The sequence below is a fragment of the Haemaphysalis longicornis genome, unplaced genomic scaffold, assembly GCF_048455015.1.
Source record: "Haemaphysalis longicornis isolate Haplotype H1 unplaced genomic scaffold, Haemaphysalis longicornis Haplotype H1 scaffold_4, whole genome shotgun sequence".
Lineage (NCBI taxonomy): Eukaryota > Metazoa > Arthropoda > Arachnida > Ixodida > Ixodidae > Haemaphysalis > Haemaphysalis longicornis.
In genome coordinates, this window is record NW_027526361.1 from 7,849,236 (window position 1) to 7,871,052 (window position 21,817).

Sequence of the window (21,817 nt, forward strand, 5' to 3'; positions counted from 1 at the left end):
ATTCGAGTGCGTTCTCCACTTCAGAGAGGAGAGCAGGCGAAAGGAGAACGGCGGAGTGCACTGCAGTCCCTGCTCTCTTCGTTATTGCGCGCTGCACTCGCGCCCCGTAAAGAATGAGCGCGCTAACGCGGGAGTCAAAGTGAGAAGAAATTGCTCAACACCCGCAGCCGCCGCCGCCGCCGCCGCCCTACAAGCTAGCACTTCTTCCACCGCTTCGCGCCGACATTACGTCGCTTATGGTGCGCGCCCGCGTGTTCTTTTCCACAACATAACGGCGCCAGTTCGGCAGCAGCGTGCAACCGCGGTAACGCGCGGCGAAAAGACAGAATGAAAACAATCGAAAAACCGAGATGAGGGAAAAACAGTGCCGCCAAGAAAGGCGTGCGAAATTGCGTTAGCCGGGAAAAGGCGCACTCTCCGCGGCGCTTTCTATTCAAGGCGGCGCCCTCACTTTTGGCCATTATTTGTTCGAATGCCGTCGCCCGTCGTCCCGACCAGGCCGAAGCGCACCATGCTGAGTAATCTGCTGGCGGTCGGTTGCCATGAGATACAAGAACGCCTGGGTTTTGTGTGTGTAGCATCGGCAGGTATGCGTCGTATACCTTGTATACGTTCTAACTGTGCCCGCACCGTCATTATGGCGCTCACAGATTGAATTTATTTTTCATTCTGCATAAACTAATTTTGGTTTCTGCTTACCTTCTTTTTTTTGGTACTGGCCCAGTAAAATATCTCCCTTTAAAGCATTGAAACGTGCACATATATCAACTTATGGTGTGAATTTAGAAGAGTGGGGGGAGGGGGCATTCAAGCTAAAACACTGGGGGGTCGCCCCTCGCATATGCTGACACCCTGTTCCACAGGTCCACGCTGTCGACAGAGCCATTACATTATTTAATGAAGAGGTTTCTTTCATTAACATGTTCAGTTTCGGTATAACTTCATGTTTCTTAATTATTGCTCGTTTCTTGTGTTCTTGTTTTGTTCGGCTTTCGACTCAAGAATGGCTCCCTACGGATATTCCGAAACTTGTAACGGTCGCTTAAATATAGTTATACCGGTAGAACTATTTCCAGCATAAGTATCCGGTATAACACTTACATCGTAGTACAAAATTTAAAGGAGCCATGAAGGCAAAACACAAGTTTGGTTCAGTCAAAAGATTGCCTCGTTAGAATCATACTGACACCACTTTTAACGTAAACTTCGCTCAAATAAGCTATATAATTAGGAAAAAAGGAATGGCCATGCGACCCACTCGCTCATTTCCCGCAACAGAACCTATGATGTCATACCAGACTGATATGCGATAGGCGGAGGTCGGCAAAAGCACACGCGAATTAGGCAGAGCTTATAAGCTTTCTGAAAGAGCTATTTGCGCCTAAATGTAATGCATATCCATTTTACAGCAGTAGGAATGGTGCGGTAAACAGCAAAAGTTACGAAAATACAGGTAAACAAAAAAAGTACCGATGCGCTGTTGGTACTGGATGCACTATGCTTGTTTTAGCTGCACAGCAGTCCGACGCTTTGGAGTTTTCTTATACGACGCTGGCCGATTGGCGTCAGTGACGCTGCCTTACGTGACCCTGTTTGTCAAGCATACCCCCTGTTTCACGAAGCGATTACTTTTACCGTAACAAAAACAAGCCAGGGGTAAATACGGTCAAAAACAAAGCAACGGCGGAGTGCTGAGTATGCTAGCGCTATCTGAGAGGTTTGACGGCAAGCAAGGCTGCCTAGCCGAATGGCGCAGTGGAAGTTCTTTTGTATGCGCGCCGTTATGACTTCATTGTAGACGTCACCAAAACACACGATTTGGCGGGAGAATCAACATTTTAACCTAAATTGATTAATTTCTCAGTGAATACGGCATCGTTCGCTGCAGCGCAAGCGCTGGGGACACTATAAAACACGAAATCTTTCGAATAAAACAAACTTGTATTTTGTATTCATGGCTCCTTTAAATGGCAAGAGTGCAACACCATCCCCTTGCATCTTAGCTGTTCGAGCCTTTCCTTGCTTGGAAGTTTTTCCTGCTCTGCACGCGGACCACGCTTTCCCGTATTCTGCTCCTTGTGATTACTGGTGTGAGGTAAGCGAAATAAGTCAATGGAACCCGATGCTGCTTCTCAACGCAGCGAAAAAGAATGTTTGTACACATAAATGCTTATGATAAATCACTGGCCGCGTGAGCCCCCTGAGTGACGACGAATGCAGCGCACATAGTTTGCTTAACCTGAAAACGGAAGAATTTCAAAACTGTTCCCTTGTTTCTTGCTTCGAAAAGAATTCTGCAGCGATGCTGCGTTATATGTTTCGGTAACGCAAGCTGAGCCAATCAGGTATGGAAGATTCATTTTAAAGGGCTTTGCTCGTGCAACCGTACTTTTTAGTGGGAGCCTTCGGTTAGGTTAGTTTGCCCGAGGTCCAACATGAGAAAAAAAATAATAAAAAAAGAATAATCGCTACCGACGTTGCCATCTGAGAAAGATGTAATGAGGAAAGCCAGTGGCGCCACTTACCATGTGTCACTGTCCTGTCGTGAGGCATCGCTATAGCAGTAAGCTCGGCATACCAATGACCAAACAGGGAGAGAGAGAAAGCTTTGTTAGGAGCCGCTCATGTCCGGGCTGCCGATACTGCTGGGCCGGGGAAGCGCTCAGACGGGTACTCCGCTGGAGTAAGGGCCCCGCATGTAGAAAATGTGCCAGTCGAGGCGAGGCCCGAGGATTGGGCGAAGATCCGGTGGAGGAGTGGCCCAGCTAAGTTCCCATGAGTATGGATGTGGGCCTGTAAAAGGTGTGGACGAAGAAAGTTGCGCGATCGCCTGGTACGAGGACATGTTTAGTAACTATGTTCGGCATCGGGATAGGCATTACACACCTGACAGTGGGATGTGCCAGTTCGAATCATGCTGTGGTGGAGAAGGGGGTCACAAGGGAGGGAGAGAGTCTGCGACTGGAGGATGTAAGTACTTTCGCGGAGTTGTTTCGGGTGAATTATAGGAAGATTTTCTTTCAGATAAACTGTTGCGAGTAACGCATTTCTAAGCGACGAGTACATTTGCATCGTAGAACCACAAGTATAACCACCATTGAGGTGGGGCTGGCGTTATATGTTCGTGTGGCTTTGTATCAATACGCATGACGCATAAAGCGCATGCAAGACCACGACCGGAGACATCATGTGTTCGCCGGTATGGCGGCAGCCATTTTGCCGTGCCAAGGGTGAGGCGCGCTGCAGTCTGTTGGGGCGTCTCCTAAAGGGACCCTGAAACACTTTGTCATCTTTTTTTCGGAATCGTAAATTTTTGCAGAACGTAGTCAACCAACACATCCAGTACTTAGACTAGGGGATTGCAAAGTACCTCAGCCAAAAATTACTTAGAAAAGATAACTTACAATCTCGCTCAAAATATTTTTCTCTCTTTCCCGGTCCTGGCGTCCTTAGAACGCTGGAATTACGTCATTACAGCGGTGTAGCGGCTATTGGCCGGCTTTCCTTCAGTTGCAGCAACGAGCGCATTCGATAGCCACTTTAAAAAGAAAGCCAAAAAAGCGAAGCAGAAACGGAAGGTGTATCTGTTGCGACGAGCAAATCAGGCAGTGCCGCTCCGTGCTGGCGTGTAGAGCAGCATGTAAGCTTTTTACACCGGGCAGGAGCTTCGGTTTGTGCTGTTTGACATGTTGGTAGTGTCTATGGGTCGCTGGTTGGTTACGTGATTTCGCATAGATTTCGAGAACTGTAAGCCCTAATCCACTTAAAAGCAAAAAGAAGCACATTTATTTCACACGACGCGGAAGGTTGCCTCACGACAGAGTTTCATGTAAAATAAATTATAATAACGTTAATGTCGGTTTGTGTAACTCGTATCGTCGGCACAATGTAGCCGATAATACAGTGCTATAAAGCGCTTATTCACCGAGCTGAAATACTTTGTTTAAAACAATGAACAATATCGTGTGTCACTATACAGACTCAGACTCGAGCTGCATCGGGTCCTTTAGTTTAATCTGGTGGCCATAGCGCATTATTTACGGATGACCAGCTGATAAAAAGTTCAGCTTTTGAACGGTGCTTTTAACATCTTAGCAACGCTTTAAGACATGTGCTGAGTGTTACAAGCTCAGCTGCATCGTTAAGTGCTCAACCCGCCGCTATACACTGTTCGCTTGTTTCACGAGAAGAAATAGGCAGAAGCTCGCTGCAAGAACCGCATTAACTGGCGGGGACTTTTTCGAGGATAACGCAGCGAACTCTCCCCGGAATTGACTAAGCACAAAGCAAGACGAACAGCCAATACCCTTCGTTCCGGCTTGCCGCTCGGGAACCGCATTCTCGCTGAAGCCTTTAATACGCTTTGATGTCAAAGAACTAAGCTGGCCGGCAGCACAATGAAGAGAAAAATGAAACCAGCTGGGCGTATGGTTTGAGAGCAGTGATCCGTTTTTCCCCATCGCGCTCCAGCCTCCGCGCTAAGCCGTTCACCCGAGAAAAGAAGCCTCGGCGGAGGAACAAGGGGAAAAGAACTGCGACGTCGCGTCGCCCTTAGGCATCGCGGAAAGTCGCGGGAATCATTGATGCGCGCTCTCGCCTCGCCACTCTGACAGCGCCGCCGAAGCGGTTCGTGAAAACATTTCTCGCTCGCTGAGCGCGGGATGGACTGGCTCTTGCCTCGCCTGCGATTTGACGCGGGTGCCATTTTGAGATTTCTGCCCGATGCATTTTGTTGCGCTGTTTGTTCGCGGGCCAAGGAAAGGCCGTCGAATAGAAAGTGCGTGAAAACCGAGTAGGACATTGACATTTTGCTTCTGTAAGTTATTGCAATGACTTTGGTGGCCTATGTTTTAATAGCTGAATATGTACGTGTCGTTCAAGGTTTGTTCTTGCCTCCACGCCATAAAAGAATGTGTTGCATGAAGAACACAGACACTGTCCCCCCTTACCCCCCCCCCCCCCCCCCCCTCCCATTATCGCAAGGCTCTCGACGATGGGGGTTATGACAAGAGTCGAAATGCAGTTTCAAAACAATGAATATCACGGAGGTATAAAATGTAAATTACTCATTTATAGGCCGTAAAATGGCATTAACCATACTTAACAACTTACTCTAAGTACTTCAAGTCGTTGTTTGATGTGAAAATCGATCAACTAGAACTGATAGCTAGTTTCAAGTTGCCAGTATTTATTGTCAAGCGCCGTCAAACAAATTGAAATTATTGTGACGCTTGTTTCTTTTTCTGCGTTCCACCGCACTGCCAGAAACACCATTCCCCGTAGAGGCAATGCCCCCACCTCCTCCCACGCCCGCACGTCCACGATATTAGACAAATAAAAGGGGAAAAAACTTTTGTTTTCTCTTTTGCACCTGAATGAACCATTTCTTTTACTCTAGTAGCTTTAGTTTTAGTCTTTCCAAACAACAAAACGCCTCGCCGGGCCTGCACCAAAGTGTAGTGATCGGTGATTCGCCAACAACAAAAGCACAATGTCAAAAGTCAAAGGTAGTTTTTCTGGTTTAGATGTTTTCCGCCAACCATCCACATGCAAAAAACGTGTGCTTTGGTTATGGACAGTCAAGTAAATATAATGTAATAAATAAGAACAAATTCTGAATGAATGCAACTCTGGGTGCGAACGTAACGGTGAATGAGTGGTCGTTCAATATCCTACATTCACGGGTACAAAAGTAGAGAATCAGACACAATTTAGGATTTAGAAGCTAAGTATTCTATTCAGAACGGACACTCAAAAAGATGGACAGAGGACAGAGCAAAGGTATTTCAGAACGGCCATGATAACTTACCTTCTGTCTGAAAAATGAAGGTCCTCTGGACGCTCTCTTGCGGGAGAATTTGTTTATGAAAAGTAGGGCGCCCCTTCCGGCTAGAACTTCTCCACAGTGAAGCTACTCTCTCTTGTCTTGTTATAACGAAGCTCCTGGGCACACTCCAACCGCTTTCAGTGCTTTGTCTTGCAAATTAGACGCGTTGCTTTATGTGTCATGAGAACCGACCCGAAGAATAGCACCTGTTTTCTGAACAGCAGAGCTGCTTAAGCTTGAGGTAGGGTCCGCTGACGTTCGCAAAAAAAAAAAAAAAAACATACCAAGAAAAAAATCCGAGCGGACGTGAGCCTGCGCCTCGTGAGGAGCGCCCGGCGTCGTCCAACTCGACCTTCGAGAAAACCCAGTGCAGCGTGAGCGGCGTGATCTCTCGCGCGCTGTTCTTTTCGCCAGTTCACGTGTGTTCGCGCCGAAAGTGGGGAGCAGAGAACAGCTCGCGCTACAGACGCTGAGTTCGCGAAGCCGGTTGCCGTGGGTTCCAGGCACGTGCTACGCGGTCCACTTGGGAGGTATGTGGAAGGCTGCGGATATACAGTTGTTAGTTTGCGACTCACCTCGTCTGTCGCTGTGCATCTTCCCCCTGTTAGTCGCACGTTTTCGTGTCAGGCAGCGCACATTTGCGCTTTAAGACGTTCAAACTCCACCAACTAGCTCACGTCCAAGCCTTCCAAAACGGTCCGGGCCTGCGAGTCATAGAGAACTTTAGCGGGAAGTTCGGAAATCCGTGTGGGGTGCAACAGCCGCGTCTCGGACGAAGGCAGAGGGGCCGCCAGCTCTGCTGTTTCTCCAACCTTGCACCACGAGTGCAAGATGCGCCAGTTTTTCTTGTTGTAATCCAAATATACATAAAAAGGAAACGCGTTCACTTAGCAGGACCGAAATCAGTATGTTGCAGCCGCGAAGCGATTGCATTACGGACTAATTTTCCGTATTGACAAAATGCAAAATGAGTGGAAGAGAAAAAGAAAATGGGCGAGCCGCGGGCACTAGAGAGAAAGAGAGAGAGTTTCTTCTTCCGAACGAAGGGCGCGGTGTTTTACTCGCTGTCACATCCAATGTCGGACCCTTCTGTCGCTGTCGGAGCGAAGTAGATAACGAAGGTCAACTCAGTTGGTTTTAAGCTTGATTTCGCTTCCTCTGCTTTTAACGTGAAAACAAACGACACGTAGACAATAGATCACCGAACGAAAACTAGTAAAACATCAAGTTAAGAACTATAGGGTCCTGAAATCAGCAAGCCGTGTCGGTAATTCATTCTTGCAGTCGCGCAGGGCTGTCATTTCCAAACGAAGTCTGTTCTGCAGGAAAGGGAATCAATGTTGACTTTAGCATCCTCTAGGAAGACTAAAGTCAGACGGAGTTGTCGGGGTCATCTCGGCACGGTAGCTGTTGGGTGCGCGATGACCTGGTTGTGTGCCACGATGGCCGACGGAAGCACGAACTGGCGGAGAAGCCGGATGCGCACAGTACTGTGTCTAACAGAAATGTTGGAACTACGCCTTGGCAGTGCTATACAAGAACGGGACTTCATTTATTTAGGGGCCAGGAAAATACACACAAACGGAAATTAAAAAACAAAAACGCCCCATCCCGCACATACTATGGAAACGGGTAGATGTGGCTCGGTCATTGCACATAGATTGACAGAGATTGATATACATTGATATAGATTGATACAATATATGTGTAAAAACTGGTATGTGTGTATAAAACTGGGAAATCGAGTACATTTGTACTTTCTGTGGCGTTCCTTGATTGGCAATTTTTTTTTTTCGCATTTCTAAATCTTTCTTTTGGTGTTGTTTTTTGTTGTGACTTATATAATGGTGATGAACTAATCTCAATACTGTTTTATGAACCTCTTTCCCATTTATGCTCAGAACCTGTTTAGAGTTTATGCTATTTTGTTTTGGCAGGGGAGGGGAGTTTTTGCTGGGCAATGTTATCATTTAGAGTATGGACAGTTTTTCTAATATGTAAATAGATGCATTGCTTTTGATAATTTTCTGTTTAGATTCCGGTTTGCTTAGTTCATCGCGTGCTTTTCGTAAGTATGCACGTTGTGAGGTAATGGTCGAAGTTTTCGGCAAGTGGTCCACACCTGCAGATAAGATCGCTAATGTTGAAGTTTTTTAAAAAAGAGGGTGACCCACCATGTCTTGATATCATATTGTGTAATAATTGGAAGGAAAATTTGGTGGTATAATTTTTACGTTTTTTACCCATTAATAAGCCGCAGTTTCCCTGCCCTGTTGAGTTCATATTTGTTTCCATTTATCCATAGTTCCCTCCTTTAGCTTTAGTTGCCTTTTAATGAACCGAGTTGTTCATTCATTCAACTCTCACCAATAATGCCTGCCTGGTTTGCGAATCCGTCATACGTCGTTATCAAAAACACAAGGGTGTTCTGATGTGTAAGCTAAAATTACGTGGTTGTGTCCTTGACTTTTCTTATTATCTCTTGATTTGTTGGATAAAACTATTGAAGTTTATTGCATACCCCCCCCCCCCCCCCCGGCAATGTAGGAAGACTGTCCAATATTACTTGATTTCCTACTCGGATATTCATTTTTTACGTATTATAGTGCTTCTAGTATAGCGACGGATTTGGTTTCAAAGTTACTTGAGTACTGATGAAGTTTGAGTAATTTAGTAGCGATTATTTTGTTTTGATCTCCTAGAACAACATAATTTGACCCTACTTTTTCTTTAGACTTACAGGCATGAGTGTATATGTTTAGTCTACTTTTTAAATATTTAAACAGAAATCATGGCCTAACTTTCTTGCGGGGTGTGTTTCCAAAATATTTTCTTTTTTACCTACCCTATTGGTGTAGAATACGACGCCCTGCCAATTAAATCTTTTTGAAACTTCTAGTACTTTGAAATTTTTTTATTTTTCTGTTGTAACTTGGATACGGGGTATACTGCATACAACATTTGTGGCAAGGTTTAGAATTGCCTGGAAGGCTTCGCTGCTTTTTAGCAAAGGATTTATAAAGAATAGAATTAAATTGTTTATTTCGCACCACAGAGGCATGATGTTGGAGGCCTTCGGTAAAAGCCGAGAAAAAGAAAGCTGAGATTGTTTTATAGCTCTCAGTTTAACTAGGTCCTGTCGGAATACTCAAAATACTCGGGAACCATACAGTATCATTTTTCTTAATAGTGTCATGCATATAATTTGCACGTGTGAATGACGTGCCCCAATTGTGGCCTGATAGCCTCGAAATGGCGACGGTTAAATTACTAATTTTGTTCTGTACTATTTTCAAATGTGTTAAAAAAGAAAGTTTTGGGTCAATTGTTACTCCGAGCATTTTAAGCTCATTTGCATTCTTTAGGGATGCGTTGGCATGCTCTATGGTCGGCGTCTTGCAAGTCTGGAGACGCGATCCTTATTTGACACAATTTTTTGAACTTCCGGAATACCTGCACTGATGAACCGAGAAACATTAGGACTCCCTTTTTACCTGTGTTCATCACTCCGGCCCTCGCTCCGTTACAGTTTCAAAGCGGAGCCTGGCATCTTCGAGCAGTCCTTTTTATAACACGAGCACGAAGGCGATTAATCCCTTTTCGGGGTCTAGGACGACCTTGAGGAAGAGTCTCGGAGCTGACTGTATGCTTCCTTTGGTTTTTTCCGGCGTCTTTCTTGTTGTTGCTTCACTTTTCATAATGACCCATTTAAACACCATACCCCCCGTGAGAGAGAGAGATAGAGGTGGGAGAGCGTGTTTTTCTGGACCGGCGAGGGTACCCACACTAGCCGCCTGACTTGCAGCGTCAGATGTTGGGAAAGGGGATATGAAACGTTCACACATGTTCATATAAATGCACGAACACGCACGCGAGCAAAACGCACACACACGTTCAAACGAAACAATGAGTTGCTGGTTAAGTCACACTCTGTGTGGGTAAAATCCCCAATAAACGACTGCCTATTATCAACTGGTGGAAAACCAATTCGGTCTCTAGACATGTCGTGGGCATAGAAGCGGTGGGAACCGGCTGAGAATAGTGGCGCTTGCAAATATTTTCGATGTAATCATGCTTCACGTTTAATTGTGAGCCTATCGTTTAGGGCTTGCCGTTGTTCAATACACCGTCGAGTCTTTTCTCGCCGGTAATACAAGCGATTTCTTTGGTTCGTTAGTTTCTATTCTGCTGGCATTCGCCAACACCCTCCAGGTGTTCTGCATTGTGCGCGTGAGACTTGACATGATCATTCAGGAACGCTACTAAATTGACTACACAATGGGCGTAAGGGTCGGTATTGTGACAGTAGATTTTTTTTTATATTCATACTAAGAACCTCAGAAAAGCGGCATATCATAAGGAAACAAAGAGTTACGGTACCAAGATACACAACGAATGCAGGAGAATTAATTTTTTTGGTGAAACTTACATGTATATGCCGAACCCGAACCCGCGTGATGAAATAATTCACTCTAAGATACGATATATATATATATATATATATATATATATATATATATATATATATATATATATATATATATATATATATATATATATATATATATATATATAATCGCCCGTAAATCGTCATTACCGCAAGCGCTGCTTTGCGGCGTATATTTAGCATGCGTAATAAGACGAATAAGGCATCGCATTGCCATATATATGCCGACGACTGTTTACGAAACTTGGGAAATGAAAGAATGAAGTGAGGAAAAGAGCACCATGCTTCGCGGCACACGCACAGTCCTGCGTTTCTCGACACCCTGCGCGCAGCCAACGTTTAAAGAATTGAGTCAAACGGTTTGCCGCAGCGGGTTGTCGCCCGAAACCTCCTGCTGAAATGTGAAATCAGTCGCGCAGCGCACACCCTTCCTCGCCTCCACCCACTACGCTCAAGGCGGCCGGGTTGTTCATTTGCTGTCGCTTTTGTGTTTTCGCTACGCTCGCATGGCCAGCATCACATTTCTCCCGTACGCGAGGAGAGAATCGCGCGCGAGGAGCTCGTCGACCGAGTCACGCACCATAAAACCGGGCCAGCAGCGTCTGCGAGGCCTGCGCCTCCTCCCCGGTTGCCGCCGGTCGATGCTCGGCGTTCGCACCGTGGACTCCGTCCGGCGTTCGGCCAAAACGCGATTACCTCACCCCGAGCTCTGGCCCCGAAGGCCTAGTAATGATGCTTTTCTGTGCTTCACCTTCGCCTCTGCTTGCCGCCCCTTCCCACCTTACTGTGCCACATTACTCATAAGTTTCCCTCCGAATAATTAATCACGAGCCTTTTAATTACCGCACGTACGAGCGCTATTGCTCCGACGGTAGAATACTGCGACTGGGGTGTTTTGGTGGGCGAGTTCTCTTATTGCGAGCGTCCAAACTGCGCCGACGGCCATGGACGAAGGGCGGAGATGAAAGAGCTTGTTTGCTTGCACTGTTTTGATCGCTGTGTGGGGTAGGCGCGCTGGACTGTTAATAAAGGCCGCAATGGGAGGAAAATAAAGCTTAGGCAAACGGGGAAACTACCTGCGTAACGCATGCGGAATCCGGATAACATCCAAGGCAAAAATGAGTTGGCTAACGCAGTGTGTGTTTGAGTACGCGCAGAAGGCGTAGGTTGACTCCCGCAGCAGACAATTCTGGACGTTAACTTCTGAACGCCAGCGTTGCGGGCGGCCTGACGGTTGCCTTAATTGATGTACCTCATTTTCTCGGCGCCTTCGATGTTTCATTCCCCCTCTCTAGCACTCTCTAGCATTTATTCTTACTGATAGATGCCACGTTTTCTATAAGGCCAAAGGTCCGGCTTCGCCGCTATAATGTGCCTCATGGTACGCTTATTGTGCAGGCTTGCCATAGACACATTGCACTTCTTCGTGCTGGGTGGAGTGAGTTCTGTGCCATAGATTTGGCCCTGAATTTAAGTGCCATTTTACTGTGACTTGTCCTATTTATTGACTTTACAACCTGATAGCCCTCCGCCGGATAATTTCAGTTCTTATGCCTACCTAATATGAAATATAAACACAGGTGGCGTCGGATCCAATGGAAAAAATATATAATATATTGTTCTCATACAAATCCCAAGGAAAGGTCAGAGCATAACTGTCAACTTAATGTGGAACGTTTTCCGCAAGCATGAAAAGTTATTTAACAGGCCTTCTGGAAGGTGTGCTTACTTAGAGAAAAATGATGAGATTATCAGATCACTGCTTATGCACATTGTAAGCGATATGCCATTGCCGAAATTACGAAGCAGTAAACCTACAGATTGTTTGATGTTCCTGACTTCAGTAGAGCCCCACGATACGAGAATCGAAGCATACTACGCGGCGACGGTCCAAAGTCTGGCTGTTGATAACGTTTTTTCTTGTTACAGACGAAGTAATGATGCAAAAATGATAAAAGGAACAGAAATATTGATTATCCTTGAACGGCACAAGCAAGGACAGTATACAGTAAAAACTCGATATAGCGAAGTCGAGGAGAGTCGCCTATTATTTCATTAAATCGAGAACTTTGGTAAATTGAGTTAGGCATTTCTTGGCCACTTAATTCAGTACATCCGATTATATACTCTAGCGGCATCCAGCCCTTTATGCAGCGTCGTATTTTCTAAGCGTAAATGCTCTGAAAATAAAATTGCGTGCCGCGTGTATGAGAAGAGACCACGTAAATTGATACCTGAACAAGAACGGCGCCAAGGTGACTCCAAATTTATTTCCCACCAAAGAAGCGGTAATCCCTGCTTGCGTGCGCATTGTAAGCAACGGCCGCACGGATGTCTCGTAAGTTTATAGTGCGTCCTTGGTGCGTCTCCCGTATCCTCGTGTGTTCCGGCAAACATCCGCAGCAGATCAAGGGCATCCATCCGTCACTTAACCCGGTGTTGGCACGGGAGCTTCGATATTTTCAACGTCTTCTTCAGCGTCTTCAGTCATCACTTCCTCCACGATTTTTACAAGCCGCAAGATATCTCCGTCATCCAAAACTACCGTAGTGATTGCGTTTGCGTCGCCGTTCAGGTAGTAGGAGATGTTTATCCCGACGGGCACTTCGTCCACTGAACGTAGGTGCTCCCTGGCATCTTAGCGCTGGTGCACGGGCCCCGCCGGGTTGCATGTCCGACACGCTCTTCACAAGGTTTAGTGGTGCGCTTGCTTACACCACGACAGATGGCGCTGCCATCTGTTGTCATTTGTATATATACATGCGCACATCATCAATAAAGGTTGTTGTTGGTTAGCCTGCAGTGGTGGCTCCGGCGCTGAGGCTACTCCGGTATCGGCCGCCGGCCGCGATACTACATTGGCGACGAGGATGGCCGCCGGAGCCGGAATAACGCCCCCACCACCGTTTCTTGCCACACCTGGACCGCCAGCAGTGCCATGGCCTCGCTGGTACCGACTTTTTTAAAACTACCTCCTGGCATCCGGCCCCGACGAACTACTACCAGCCCGCCGTCGAGCTATGCTCCTTCATTGCCTTGGCACTGGAGGTCAACGCATTTTCGACGCGCTCCCCGCACCGACCACCCAGCAGAGTGGGGAAGCAGAAGCCGTCAAAGCAGACGATGCAGCCAAAGTATACGACAGAACCACTGAGGCCCTTGCGCATAACTTCACCGCCACCGTCAACGTCCGCGTCGAAAGGCACCGCTTCCGAGAGCGTCACCAGCTTCCCGGCGAGTCAATCTCCGACTTCGCCCTTGCGCTGCGTGAGCTAGCAGCATGCTGCAACTTCGACACTGTAGCTGATGAAAACTTGGCCGAGCAATTCGTCGCCTGAGTTTCGTGCCCACGGTTGGGAGAGAAGCTGCTGCTTGAAGGCGACTCTGTGACGCTTGACCGAGCAGAGGAAATTTCGCAACTGCGCGACCGCGCAATCCGCGAGGCTCAACACCTCGGAAAGCCAGTGGAGCACATTTGGCAGCAACATGCGCAGAACTCGCGTGGTCGCGGCGCAGCAGGTAAAAGCAAACAAGACGATCGCCAGTATCGCTTGAACGAGATACGCCCCCAAAACCAGCGCTGCGACGACGCATCGCACTCCCGTTTGTTCCGCACGCCCGATGTTACCGTTGCACCGTTAGTCGGTTCTCCCGAACGCTGCGGCAACTGCGGTGCAGAAAGATATGACCGCTCTCGGTGCCCCGCCCGCGGCCGGACCTGCTTCGCGTGCGGGCGCCGCGGCCATTTCAAGTATGTCTGCCGGAGTTCTCGACGGGGTAGGGGTTGTACAACGGCCGGCGCACGTTCGCGAGGTTCTACGTGATGAAGATGAAGACAGCGTAATCAGCATCTTGACTGTCCGTACTGGCAAGTGCACCGGAATCCACGTGGACGTCAGCGTCCGGGCCGTTGACTCGCCGTTACCTACACCGGCCATTACGTTCCTTGTTGACACGGGTTAAGCGGTCTCGATACTGGCAGAGAATCCCCCCTGAAGCTTGTTTGGCGACAACGTGCAGCTTCACAGCCCCAGTGCAACCCTGCTAGACTTCTTCCGCAAGAAGCCGAAGTGGTGTACAGGACACACGCAGCTTTCATGGCTTTTTAAATGACCCGCAGTGGAACGTCGCTCCTTGGTCTCGACGTCATGCAAGCCCTGGAACTTCAGATTCTAGGCACTGAACTCTGCTTCCTGAACACGGCCACCAAACCAATTTTGAAGCTCAAACTGGGCCAGGCTCCCAAGAGAGCAAGCAGCCACAAACTACTGGAACAGTCAGCTGGGGCCCCCGAAGTTTGGCATGCCTGCCATGTTATGGGCCAAGTTCACCCACTTGGTATCGCCGGGCCTGGGACTTCCCAGAGATGTTCAGCCCAAGGTTAAATTGAGAGAGCAGGTGGCCCCATTTGCGCAAAAACTTCGACGCTTGCCATTTTCCGTGAGGAAGTCGGTCTCTGACGAACTGCAACCTCTCCTAGCTGCCGACATTATCGAGAGGGTCAACGCATCTGAGTGGGTGTCACGAATCATCGCAGTAACAAAGGGGGATGGAACCATTAGACTCTGCATCGATTTGAGAGAGCCGAACAAGGCTGTGCTGGTTGACAACTTCACACTGCCCCACACAGAAGATCTTCCGCATGCCCTGAGGGGAGCACAGCATTTCTCGAAGTTAGATCTGGCCTCAGCATATTACCAAGTTGCTCTTAATCCCGACAGCAGAGATTTTACAGCGTTAATTACCCATGAGGGACTGTTCAGATTTAAGAGGGTCTGCTTTGGCCTCGCATCAGCCCCTGCAGCACTGCAACAGCTAATGACTGGAATTCTTCAAGGCTGCAAAGGCGTTCTTTGCTACATCGGTAATATCATTGTGTTCGGAAAGACTGAGGAAGATCACATGAGAAACCTCGAAGAAGTCCTGCAGCGCATCTTGAGGTCGGGGTTGAAGTTAAATGACAAATGTGTCTTCAATGTCAAGGAACTGTCTTTTCTCAGACATCGCGTCAGTGCTGAAGGAATAGTACCCCTTCAAACAAAGGTTGACGCAATCATCCATGCCCCAACACCGACTGACGCAGGCAAGCTTCGGTCCTTCCTGGACCTCATCGAGTACTACATGAGGTTTGTCCCACACATTGCTACCGAAGTAGAGCCTATGCGCCACCTGCTCTGCAAGGACACTCCCTTCGACTGGGATGGAGTCTCGGAAGCCAGCTTCCTAAAGGTAAAAGAGCTTCTGCTGGCCTCGCCCAACGTATTGCGCATGTTCAATCCAGCGCTCCCAGTCATTGTCAGTACTGATGCCTCTGCGTACAGGTTGGGTGCAGTTTTGCAGCAGAGAGACTGCCGGCGCATTCACACAGTTGCATTTGCGTCAAGAACATTGACTGAGACCGAAAGGTGGTACTCTACTGCTGAGCGTGAAGCTTTAGCATGCGTCTGGGCGTGGGAAAAGTTCCGCCCACCTTTCCTCGAGGGAACCCTGGTGTGATGCGACACTGAAGGGGGTTCCACTGGTGTCGCATCAAGCAATCGTCGGGTGCGGCAAGAGAGCAAGCGCAAGCGCAAGCGCGGACGACCGTCGACTGAGAGACCGGCCGGAGCGCGGCACTCCGCTTCTATGCGCAGCGCGCCCGAAGGAGAGGAGACCGCGGAGAGAGAGTACTGCACATGCGCACAGTGCGCAGCCGCGCGCAGCACGACCGCAGATGTTGGGAAAGAGTGTCCACTATCGGAGAGAGGAGAGGAGGCGAGCGGAGGAGAGACGCAGCTGTGCGGACGCGGACGACGGACGCATGCAGGACAGGGCCGCCGGCAAGACTTGCTCCTCTCAGCGTCGCATCTAAAAATGACATGTGTACTTATGGGGACGACTTTTCACGCTGCAGATGGATCATCGTGCGTTAACGGCATTGCTGTCTACCCAGGGAACGTGGCCACAACCTTTTCGGATTGCAAGGTGGTGGGAACGACTTTTTCGCTAAAACTACAAGGTGGAGTACAAGGAAAGGTCGGAAAACAAGGTCGCAGACGCGCTTTCGCGCCTGCCAGTTTCTGCTGCCATTGATGAGCAAACTGCGCCGCCCCAGCAAGACACTTCTGTTGAGGAAGAGGTCGTACTCCTAGTGGAGCCGCTGTGTATTGCCAAAGGGGAATTTGAGCAGGCCACGTGAGGGCTACGCGATGGCTTCTTGGCCCGTGCACCAGTCAAGCCGTACTTCACTGTGCGGGAAGAACTTTCTGTCGTCAATGTCTTACTCCTGCGTGGAGAACGACTTGTTGTTCCAAGGTCTCTCTCGCATCAGGTAGTTGCCTTAGCGCATGAAACGCATCCTGGAATAGTTCGAACGAAGGCACGACTGCGACAACGCTTTTGGTGGCCCGGTATTGATTGGCAAGTAGAAGGCGCCATACAGAACTTCAGTGTGTGCCAAAGTTCAGATAAGAGTGCGAAGACCACTGTTGCTCCCCTCCAACCCATCCCGCTACCTGACCGTCCATGGCAGAAGCTGGCCATCGACATCGTTGGTCCGATCGAGAGAGCTCCGCAGGAATGCAGATACGCCATCACACTAGTTGATTACTTCTCCAAGTGCACCCCGAGGTGAAGTTCAGTAGGGAGGTCACGACAAGGACAGTCACCATCTTTTTGCTTCAAGTATTTTCCCGGGAGGGGTACCCAGATGAAGTGGTCGCCGACAATGGGCCTCAGTTCTCTTCCCGAGAGGTTGCCCGATTTTTCAGAGCGCGGAATTCGCCTGACACACTCTTCAGTATACTACCCTCAGGCCAATGGACAGGTTGAACGCTTCAACCGTTCATTTAAGAACTTCATCCAGTTGGCCCTGTTGGAGCACAGAACACTTCAGGAAGCCGCGACGGACTACTTAGGGGTTTACCGCTGCACACCACATGCCACCACTGGGGTTGCACCAGAACTGCTTCTCCATGGGAGGTTGCCTCGAAATCGATTAGACATTGTTGTCTCCGTCATTCTTCCCTGACCCAATCGAAGAACTTCGACAGCTGAGGTACAGAGTGAAGCAGAAGCAAGCATACAGCAAAATCTACACCGACGGGCGTCGGGCAGCGAAGAACACTAACATAGCTGTGAGCGACAGGGTCAGCGCCAGGAGGCCAACTGTTGGGTTCAAGGAGGACCTCTCCTTCAGCCATCCTCGAAAGGTTATGGAACAGAAAGGACCATCCACTTTCAGTCTTGGTGACGGGAAGACCTGGAACGCATCAAAGATGTCCAAGATGCCGCCTAAACATGTTCGGGCTGAGAACTACCCTTCAGCTCGGAGCGATACTGGGCATTCAGCGACGCCTTCCCTTACGACTGATACTGGGCATACGGCAACGCCGCCTTGCACAGCGGCGCAAGCACCAGCCATTCATTACTGTTCTGGATCAACTACTCTACGAGTGACAGCACGTACAACGCCCGTGTGCAGTGAGCACAGTTCTGCAGTGAATTTTCAACAAGTGCCAGGTCAGGAGGAAGTGCAAGCTACCTCTGGTTCGCCTTACGAGCCACCAGCACGTGGGGTGCAACCACCTAGAGCAAGAAGGCCACCAAACAGATATCTAGACTATGTATTGTCAGTCTTTTCTTTAGTGATTCCTAACCTTTTTGGAAATTATTTTCTTGTATCGTTGTGCGCAAAGTTTAAGTGAATATGTTTGGAACTTTCTGTACATACCTCTCACAAGTGTTTGCTAACAGTACTAACCTGAGTAAACCACTAACCCATACACCTGAAATAGGGAAGGGAATATGTTGTATTGTAATTACATTCCGCCACGACAGATGGCGCTGCCATCTGTTATCTAAACATATGCATGCGCACATCAATAAAAATTGTAGTTGGTTAGCTTGCAGTGGTGGCTCCCGCGCTGAGGCTACTCCGGTATCGGCCGTCGGCCGCGATACTACAAGTAGCAATGCTAGACGAACTGTAGGTTTAACAACTGGAACGTCAAAAAAAAAAAAAAAAAAACAAGATAAGTTCTGACAGAGAACGGTGTAAAAGAAGGCCGAAAGCACGGAAACTACCTGAAGAACGATGGCGAACGAACAACATAAAGGGCCCCTGTGAAATCCGACCACAACCTTTTTTTTAACCGCTGGCGCCATCTGGTGAATTCAATTCAAAATTACAACTCCGGTTTTGCGCCGCGCAGTTTTCTAAAAGCGGGACAAAGGAGCTCCGCGATGTTATCTTTGGCGCGCTATGAATCAATTTTGTGGCGTTCTCTACAAAATAGACAAAAAATTAGCACTTTTTTGAGGAGTATTGAGAAAAAGTTCGTTAAGCCAGGACAGCTCTTGATATTGGTCTCGTTATTTCGAGTTAACCAAGGCACTGGGCTCTATGGACGTCTGAGGCGGGATCGGGATATCTTCGTTAAATAGGGACTTTTGTTAAAACAGGTTGCGTTAAATAGAGTATTGACGGTACATGCATAAAATAACAATACTAGAAAAGCATGGGTATTTTAGTGTCAACATTTAAACCCTAAAGAGTAGAAACAAGAATGCGTGCACAATTACGGTCCTGGGGAGACCCGTTCTGCCATCTTGTTGCCTTGCTTGAGGGACCATGTTGCCTTGCATAAACTGTTGAGTTCACCGCTGCGTTTGCGGTGTGTGTTTGTGGACCGTCACATCAGCGTGCCGTGTCGTGCCTCCCTTGGCGAATTCTTCCGGCCACCTAAGCGTGGGCCCTAGAGCGTTCCATCGCGAGTTCTTTCAAGTCTGTGTTGACTGCTGGGAATCTACGGGGTGCTGTTATGAGCCCCCAGAATCCTAGCACGCCGTCAAGATGTCACGCTTCTCGGCAAGCAGGCTCACGAAAAAAAAAAAAAAACGTTTTAATTACAACTGCCCCCCCCCCCCCCCAAAAAAAATGCAGAAACGTAATTTATAAAAAATTGCAGCATCTACACTCCGTGGATGATGGCGAGGGTGCGGAGTACGGGGACTCGAAATGACATCCACGTTGCGCTCCGACCGCCATTCGATTTGAGCCGTGAGTTGCACCTGGATTATTCCCTAAATTAAACTTAAAATCACGGCTCAAATCGAATTTGGCTTGATATTCGCTTGATGGTGGTATGCGCACGGATGGACGCAGACGGACATTGGGAGGTCCTAAGGTACTCCGCGCCGTTACAGGCGAGGGAGTAAGCCGTTTGAATCTCGCGTGCTAACTTACGGTCGTAGCCCAGTGGGTAAGACGACTGACACTAACTGGCCTACCAGACACAGGCTCGAATCCTGCCGATGCCTGTGTGATTTTTGCGGTTGTAAAGGCTATGCGCACGGACGCGGGCGGACATTGTGCGGTCCTAAGGTGCTCCGCACCTAAAAAAAGAAACTCATGGGTCATTCCCTTTCGTGAAGGATGATGACCAGAGAAGCTTGTTTAGCTCACGGCATAGAGATGACATAAAATATAGGCGAAACGTATGAGCAAAGTTTATTTCTCTTGAGCGCTGACTGCGTCATCCCTCTGAAAAACACGTGCATACACGCACTCCCTTTTACTTCGACTCTACTGATCTTGCAAATAGCGCCCATTGATTACTAACCTACTCAAAGTACATATCCAACTGATGAGACGTGTATAAGCTTGAGGTGTAAGTCATGTTTAGAACTTGCAGATCGTGCCTGTTATTAAGTAATCTATTGAGGATGCGTATTCAACTGATGAGACGCATAAGCTTGAGGAAACAAAATTATGTTTTAAGCAGCGTGCGACTTGGGTGGTGACGACGTGTTAGTAGCACACACAAACCCAGACGTGCACTTTCTAACTCCTTGAACTTCAACAACGCGTAGAAACTCTGCAGTTGTCTTTCGCGGTAATAACCAATAGACGAACACTGGCGATACAAGCTTCACCTAAACAGAATAGCATCCAGACATATTTCTGTCAGAATGAATTCACAACCAGAGACAAATCCCTAGTTGAACTACCGAACATTTTAAGTGAAAAATTCGTTTAGAGTAATAGCACAGTCCTTTAATCTGGCTGTGCGTACATAGCCAACTTTCATAACTGTTTGCGTTTGCGTGCGTACATGCGTGCGCACTTTTAGCAAATATTTGAAAAAATAAAACTCAGTTTTCGACACTGAGTTTTATTTTTCAAATAGTTGCTACAACACAGGCCCTACGAGTTCTGAAGCAGAAACGCCCAATCCTCATCACAAATCATCCGAGATAACGTTTGAGTGATCGCGCGCACTCTTCCTGACGACGACAGTGGCGTCGTTTCACCCGTCTCGTCGCTATTGTCTCTCGTGAGGATAGAGAATGCGATATCGGTCCCAATTGGGGCGCAGCGCACTCAATCTCGCCTGCCACATTATAAGGCAGGGCATTCCGGTCCTCATGAGCCTCTCAAATGTACGAAGTAGGGTGGGGAAGCGAATGGGCTGCGGGATCAGGATGCAGCCTTTCGGAGCTGCACAGGCAGGCAGACGAGGACGTGGGTGCAGAGTCTCTGTCACCACACCTCTGGAAGTACACGAGCTATGCCTCCAACTTTGAAAAAGCATCCACTCAAGATCTTTCGTCTGCGCCTCGTGTCTTTTATCAGCGCCTCGGCTGCAACCGCTAGCAGTTCAGCAGAATGATCATCTCGACACATTCGCACATTTGCCTAATTTTCTCGATTTTGTTTTTATCCCGACACCAGTTCTTCGTTTTTTTCCCCCTGAGTATCGGTGCCATGCAGTGCATCCGGCCGCGAGAAACTCGTCCCATTGCGCACCCACATTTTGTTCGATCTTTTCGCGCGCTGTCGCCGCCTTGCCCCCTCCTCCCCCTTCCCCCGTTTGAAACGGTGGCATTGATGAAACGGCGTCGTGTCGCACCGCTCCGCCGTCCACTAAAGGAACACGCATCGCTCGGCCTCCGCGACCCCCTCCCCCCCTTTCCCGGCCGATCCCTTTTGCTGACGGCGGGCTCGGCTGTGTCGTGCCTCCCGAAGCGGTGCTTCCCCCGCAGTCGTGGCGTTTCCTGTACGGGCGGGGCCGAATCGGTAATGCGACAAAACTCGGCTTTGGACGGCATCCTGAACGCGATCTTGGTCCTTCCCTCCGCGTCGTGTATCCGGAAGTTGGCCAATAGCTAGGGCAGCGGCTCGCGTGCTGGCTAAGACAAGGCTGCGTCGGGTCGGAGCTCGCGGAGGGGTGTTTCGGCGCACGAGAAAAGAGGCCCACGATAACTGCCGGCAGGCGCGTCGTTTGTCGTAGTGGGAGGAAAGAACTGTCTGCATTTCGTGGCTCCCGAGCATTGGAGAAAAGAAAGCCCTGCTGGCGTAAAACGTAATTAATATACTTGCAGGTATCGACTGTGCAATACTTCAGTCAACTTCTGAAGGTGGCAGGAAGAACTGTTTTAGAGTGAGAGCTTAAGTCGCCTACGCTCACGTGCATCTCTCCTTGTTTTCGCGTTCGTGCACCCCGTTCTTTCGAAGTTCTCGGTTTAAGCAGATGGTTTCAGGTTGCGGCAGTGGACGCAGC

The 21,817-nt window shown here is 48.6% G+C and overlaps 1 protein-coding gene and 1 pseudogene across 8 annotated transcripts in view; both read left to right on the forward strand.

Annotated features, from left to right (window-relative positions):
• The window catches only part of LOC144178201 (unconventional myosin-Ia-like), a 229,895-nt gene that overhangs the window by 97,176 nt on the left and 110,902 nt on the right, over positions 1–21,817 (forward strand). The window lies entirely within an intron of this gene.
• On the forward strand, positions 13,241–15,647 carry LOC144178542 (uncharacterized; annotated as a pseudogene).